Below are 7,812 nucleotides of genomic sequence, written 5' to 3'. Positions count from 1 at the left end.
AGATATAATAAATATAAATGTTTTTATAGGGATTTCCAAACTTGCACTAGCGTTTTTTAGGCTAAGTTAGTTCAGAGTGGCCATTGGGCCCAACCACTATTGACCACTTTTGCTAAATAGTCGTCTAATAATTATCTTTATGTCTTTAATATATTTAATCAAATGTCTTCAAATTTGTTCTAATAAAACTCTTTTGGTGTTGAAGCACTTGATGACACGAAGCGAGCTACAACGTTGCCATAATATAAGATCTTACGGCGACAAGCATGCATCTCATTCTAATGGTTTTGTGGGATATCAAGATACATAATGTGATGTTAATGAACTTTATTACAAGTCATGTTATATTGAAGGGATTGTTGGTTTTATATATAGCAACGACCAATCTGTATAAGAGGTAAATCATAAATACACATAGTATTATGTGCTTTATCAGTTTATTTTTAAGTGCGGTGATTTAACTTTTGCGTTTTTTTATATATTGCATCTTGATTTGATTTTTTTACTCATGCTATTATATAATATGTTTTAATGTTTTAAGATTATTCACAATGTAAGTTTTCACATTATCTTTTTCTTACATATTACTAACACACATGATGGTCAAAGTATAGTCTCGGTATATGTGTTGGTTAAACCTTGCATTAAAAAAAATAGAGGTAGTATGTATGTATAGAAGATATGTCTATAAAATATATGTATCTTAACCAAGCATGTTTGATAGAGATAGTGGGGAAATCACCTTGTGACTTTGAGGTCACTAGCTCCCAATTGCATATGCTTGGTCATAACTCTTTATAAATATTACAACAATGAACCATAATGTTACAGAAGGAGGATACATTGCTCCACAAAGCCAACCATCAACCAATGACACCAATGGTTATCTATATGATAGGTGATTTTTAGGTTACTAGGCATAAGACTACATGTGATGTCTTTGCAAGGGTGATTTTCAGTGACTCAAAATTCAGTGAAGTTGTTAATCTTGAAATATGGTTCATTTGATATCTAAGTGAGTATGTGTAGACATCCATTTGTGTCTCCCCAAAACCAAACCCGGTGATGTGTACCTTTCGTGTCGAATTATAATCGAATGAAGTGAAAGTGTGGAAAGTCTAGTGTTGCGGATAGTTTTAATTTCTTTCCTCTTCTCTCTGTTTTTGAAAACCTATTTTAAGAAAACAAACAATCCAGTTTGGTTTAGTCCATAGCAAGGGTCCAATAATGGTGTAGTTTGATGGGGCTTGAAAATAGCTTTCCAACAATATATTATAAACCCAATTCCGATGAATAATGAGGAAGTTATGTCCAAATTACTAAACTGGGTCCGGTTTGATACTTATATGCGGCCCAATGATCTAGAGGAGGGCCTAATATGGATTTATCATTCCTAATGCAATTAGAATTGATTTTAGTCTTCTAGAAGGTTCTTTTCATTCCTAATTCAATTAGCATTGATAAATTGACTTTGGTTGACTTTTTAGAGTTTTTAATCAAAATAAAAGAGTGTTCTTAAAAAAAATACGATTTTGCCCCTCTGTAAGGCTAAATTTTATCAGAATTAAGAAAAAGCGTGAAAATAATTGTTAGCGCCAGACGACAGGGATTAGCGCCTGGCGCTAATGCTTGGCGCCTGGCGCTAATGTCCAACGTCTGGCGCTAACCTGTTTTATCGTCGTCGAAACTCTAATTTGTTTTTCTATCCGTTCGATTGATTTTCTCTATAAGTAGCCTCCTAAAACCTCTGTTTTTCATCATCAATTCTCTCTATTTCTCATCAATTCTCATCAACAATAACCAACTCTCATAAAGAATTTCTTGATTCTCTCCCTCTTTCTAAACCAACCCTTTTACAAACACAATTCCTCATACGTTAGCACTAGACACACCTAGCCAAGTTCGAAGTTGTCTTCGCCTTAGACGTGAAAAGTATTAATTTCTGAGGGTTTGGTCCCAAATTTCTATTTCAATTATTTAATTTAATTGTTTGATTATATTTTCCTTGAAGTTACTAACGAGTGTATTTTGTTATTAGAAAGAGGTACGAGGCATTCAAGTAAGTGCTTTAATTGTTTAATTGATATTGTGATTTAGAAATCATGTCTAGGTTGTTATTATGATTCCTAATGTCATGTTAGGGTGTTATGATCTTCCTAGTATCATGCCTAGGGTAAAGAATAAGTTTCTTAAATTAATTATTATTCCTGCGATGCTTCCTATTTTCTTTCCTAATATTCATGTTAGTATCATATTAGGGCTAAAGTTTTGATCTTTATTGTTTAGTGACATGCTAGGGTTTGTTATTAACCTTGTTAGTATCATGCCTAGGATCTTGCTATTATTATGCTTTAACATGAACATGATTATTTTATAATTATTATTATTTATGATTATGATAATAATGATTATTTTTATGATGATTATTATTATTGTTTGTTTATTATTACGTTGCTTGATATTTATTGTTATTGCTTGATCACACCTTTTAATGCATGTTTAAAGGGAATTTGTACTTGTAATCACGCTTAATAAGATAATTTAATAATCTTGTTTAGGGTTAATTTGATTATAGTTCAAGTGATCGCCAATAATAGATTTATTTGTGCATTAATATTCAACCAACATAGATAAACAGGTTTAGGGGTAATCCTATTGATTGCATGTTAGTCAGAAAGCGCACATGAATATGATCAGAATAAAGTATAGGCCTATTATTAGGGCAGGTTCAATCTCTTTTAGGTTGTATTTGTACCTTCATCCCCGAAGTACCAGTCATGGTTCCAGACCTATTGGAGTTGACGATCTCTTGGATCGTTAAGGGGTGTAACTGTAGGGAATAATTTCAAGCCTTAAATCTCACTAGCTCGAACCCCACTGTGATTATACACTAAAGTACGGTGGCGTCCAAAAGGGAAGAAGACAGAGCAAAAGAGTCGCCAACAAGTTTTAGGAACTTGTAAACCGTTCATAGGGTGAAGGTTACACCCCTTAACGATCCAAGAGATCGTCAACTCCATAAGGTCATGAACCAAATAAGGGTTCGGGGATGAAGGTACAAATCCAACCTAAAAGAGATTGAACCTACCCTAATAATAAGCCTCTACTTTATTCTGATCGTATTCATGTGCGCTTTTTAATTAAAATGCAATCAATAGGATTAACCCTAAACCTGTTTATCTATGTTGGTTGAATTTAATGCACAAACAAATCTATTATTGGCGATCACTTGAATTATAATCACAATTAACCCTAAACAAGATTATTAATTATCTTATTAAGCGTGATTACAAGTACCAATTCCCTTTAAACATGCATAAAGGCGTGATCAAACAATAACAATAAATATCAAGAAACATAATAAATAATCATGAACAAAATAATAATAATAATCATCATAAATTATAACAATTATAATAATAATCATGTTCATATTAATATTAAAGCATAATAAAAATAGCAAGATCCTAGGCATGATACTAACAAGATTAATAACAAACCCTAGCATGTCACTAAGCAATAAAAATCAAATCTTTAACCCTAACATGATACTAACAATCATAAATGTTAGGAAGAACATAGGAAGCATCGTAGCAATCATATTTAATATTAAAATTTTCCTAGACATGATACTAGGAATCATAATAACAATGTAAACATGATATCTACATCATAAAATCAATAAATCATTAAAGTACTTACTTTGATGCCTCGTACCTCTTTCTAATAACAAAATACACACGTTAGTAACTTCAAGGAAAATAATAAACAACAATTAAATTAAATAATCGAAAGAGAGATTTGGGACCAAACCCTCAGAAATTAAAACCTTTCACGTCTAGGGCGAAGGCAACTTCGAATATGGCTAGGTGTTTCTAGATCTTGTGAATGCAGAATTTTGTATGAAAAGCAAAAAAGAAAGAATTGAATGTTTAAGAGAGATGAATGATTTAGAGAATGCTAAAGAATAATGATTGTTGATAATAGAGAAAATCAGCCAAAAAAGATAAATTAACAAAACAGAGTCTGACGCTCAGAAAACAGAGCTGGCGCCAACCCTGGCTAGCTGGCGCCAGGCACCAGCACTAGCGCCAGGCGCCTGGCGCCAAGCCTGGTTCCAGGCGCCAAGGCCTTGGGTTGGACGCCAAGCTCGATTTTAACGCGTTTTCGAAAATCCGATAAGTTTACCGTACTGGAGGATAAAATAATATAATTTCTTCGAAAATGCTATTTGATCTTGATTAAAACTCTGAAAAGTCAACAAAGTCAACTTATCAATGCTAATTGAATTAGGAATGAAAAGAACTTCTAGAAGAATCTAGAAGACTAAAACCATTCCTAATTGCATTAGGAATGATAAGTCATATTAGGCCCTCCCCTAGATCATTGGGCCGTACATAAAGCTCAAACCGGGCCCAGTTTGGTAAATTGGCCATAACTTCCTCAATATTCATCGAAATTGGGCTTATAATATATCGTTGGAAAGGTCTTTGCAAGCCCTATCCAACTACACTACTATCGGACCCATATCATGGACCAACCAAACTGGATTGTCTGTTTTCTTAAAATAAGTTTTCAAAAACAGAGAGAAGAGAAAAGAAAATAAAAACTATCCGCAACACTAGACCTTTCCACACTTTCGTTTCATTCGATTATGATTCGATGTGAAAGGTACTCATCACCGGGTTTGGTTTTGGGGAGACACAAATGGGTGTCTACAGAAGCCCCCACTTTGACTGAGTTTGGAGAAACGCGAGTTTCGAAAACAAAAGTCAAAGTAGCGATAGGGACGGAGAATAATTCAGAACGTTCTGCGACCCTAAATCAATCTTATAACGCCGATACCTGAAAAACTAGCATTAGTTAAACAGATAAAAGAGTTAAGAAACGCGTGTCTTGCACCGTCGAGCACACGTCTCTGAAAGTAACCGATTGTTTTGATGACCTCCTGCAAGTTAGAGAATGCCATCCTGCTTGAAAACCGCTACGCTTATAACTGTTTCCAAATTAGAAGATTGCTTCGCCTGAAACGATCCTCTTCCGCTTTGATAATACTCCACATCCTAGGGAATACCATCGAAGATTATTTCTCTTGAAACAATCCTCATCCGCATTGATAATATTCCACATCCTAGGGAACACTATCAAAGATTATTTCTCTTGAAATAATCCTCATCCCCCCATTGATAATTTTCCACATCCTAGGGAACATTATCGAAGATTATTTATCTTGAAATAATCCTCATCCGCATTATGATCATCTTCCATGCCTAAGGGAATATGATCGAAGACAACTTCGCCCGAAATTACCTCCAGTTGTTTTTGACAACTCTCCGCAAGCTAGGGAATGTTGTCGAAGACATATTCTCTTGAAGTCATCCTCATTTGATGCGATAATTTTCCAAAGGAAATTACCGAAGATCCACGCCTGTCGATCTTTAAAAAGTTCGCCTGAACTTTTCTCCCGCTATGCCTGTACGTCGGCGTTTCCGTTGCTTTGAACCTGTATGTCGGTGCTCTTTTACTCTTGAACCTATATGTCGGTGCTTCTTGCGCTTTTGAACCTATATGTCGGTGCTTTTTGCTAATGAGCCAATGCTTAGGCGCTTTAAGCTAAGTGAGACGATCTCTTATCAGGTCGATCACTTTATGTAATCAAGCCGATTACTAAATCATGTCAAATTGCTTAGAGGGGCTAACTGGCGTACCAAGGAACCCAAAATTATGTTGCAGAAGGCTAGCTCAACCTCATCAGGTGGCTGGGTGCTTTGGCGTCGCTGAAAACTCATCAGCGCCACACAAATGGCCTTAGCGTCAGGCGCTGAGATTGGCGCCAGGCGCCAAGTTTGTGACGCCAACGCATAGGGCCTGATGCCAGCACGGGGATTTCCTTAAATACCCCTTTCCTTTTCATTTCGCTGCTTTGTTCGTCGCGAAACTGCTCGAAGAAACCCGAAAGCTTCAATTGCTCATTGCTTGCTCGTTTCTCAACTAAATTCGCTCAAATTTGTTGCAAATCAAAGCTCTTTTCATCTATTTTCCTGATCTATGTAAGTTTTCTTCAAACTCACATCAGTTTTTATGAATTCTTGGCATGTTTATTCACGAATTTCATGAAAATTCGAATTTTATGATGCTCAATTTGCTTTGTTTGTCAAGTTTTATGCCATGAAATTGCTTGATTATGTTTGTATATTTCCTTGGGAGTAATTTGAGACTTGTTTGACTCAATTTGGTGAAGAAATGCGCAATTTGCCATTGTTGGACCTCTTAAGGTCGTGAAGAACAATGTGACTTGTTCTTGATAATTTTGCTAGCAATTCTTGTTCAATTTGTCACGATAATTACTATAGTGTTGCACGAAATTGTTTAATTGCTTGAAAAATGCTGTCATGCTCATTTTGAATTTGTGCTCTATTTTAGTACTACATACTCTGTTTTTGCGAACATAGTATCATGCGGCTAGGAAAACCTTAGATACTATAGAACCTTAATTTATGATGATTCTGCACAATGTAGCATGGCTAGACGACGAGGCTTGGGTTCACGGTCCCGAAACACTAGATGGGAGCATGAGCCCGTGGAGGATGACGTTACGCCTTCCATTTCGCTTGGTCGAATTCCGGAGTGGAATGAGCGTACCTTGTTCTTCGCCCCCGTCCACCACATTTCTGAGAGGGTGAGACGGGGCACCGAGCCCGGGAGGACGCGGCATCACGGCTCTGGCTGTGATGGTTTAGGCGATTTGTACAGGATGTACATCGCCAGGGATCTTGAGACGAGACTCCTATGGGAGTCTTGCGGGCTTGCTACTCTGTTTGAGACCTCCGAGGCTATGATTGCCTCCAGCGGGGGTCATCACGTAGTGCGCGCTTTGGTGGAGTTCTTCTGGGACACCACCAACACTTTTCATTTTCCCTAGGGTGAGATGATGGTCACCCCTACGGACTTCAGTCTCATCACAGGAATGGAGTTCACCTCTATGCCACTACCGTTCGACAGTGGAATCGACGTCTTTTCTTTGGAGGTCGAGGAGCTGTTGGGGCCGATTGCTATTCGGGCCCGAGCTGAGGTCGAGACGACTCAGTTTAGTGCTAGAGGAATTCGCCGCTCGACGCTGGAAGCGGCTCTTGATGACGATGCGACCACCCGAGAGCAGCGAGTGCGCATCTTTGTGCTGATGTTGTTTTCATGGACATTCTCCCTTGACAAAGGTAGTAGAGCGTTGCTTTACTATCTTCCTGCTGTCCGTGATCTCCATCGGATCAGGACTTATGACTGGGCCAGCTTGGCCTATGATGACTTCGTTCGTGCACTGAGGGACTCGTGTCGACACCGGTCCTTTGGGACGAACGTTGCTTTGTCTGCCTTTTGGAAGGTCATAGAGGTAAACATTTACTCCCTATAAAGTTAAGCTCTACATATTAGTTAACATTTACTCACACTTTTAGCTCTTTGTAGATCTGATTCTACGAGTACTTTCCTTCTGTTGCGCCGGCGAGACCATCGCCGCGAGGATTTCCAGTGAGCGCCTCTTGGGGCGGCCACCATGTGGACATGTCCACTACACATGTCCGGAGCCGGATCATTTTGGTACGACTTTTATCGTTTATCTTGCTCTTCTGCGGTGCTTTAGATGTATTCTTGCCTGATTGATTGCTCTTTATAGGGACCTGAGGTGGTATACCGACCGTGGGGAGGTTGGGCAGTCCCTGGATTAGCCGCATAGTACTCTGCTGGGCGTCGCTATTTTCTGGGGACTTATGGAGCGGTCGCGTATTTGGGAGAGAGGGTCGCTAGACAGCACTCTTC

This window comes from Chenopodium quinoa, unplaced genomic scaffold (assembly GCF_001683475.1).
Source record: "Chenopodium quinoa cultivar QQ74 unplaced genomic scaffold, ASM168347v1, whole genome shotgun sequence".
NCBI classification, from domain to species: Eukaryota; Viridiplantae; Streptophyta; class Magnoliopsida; order Caryophyllales; family Amaranthaceae; genus Chenopodium; species Chenopodium quinoa.
This window is presented reverse-complemented; position numbering follows the sequence as displayed.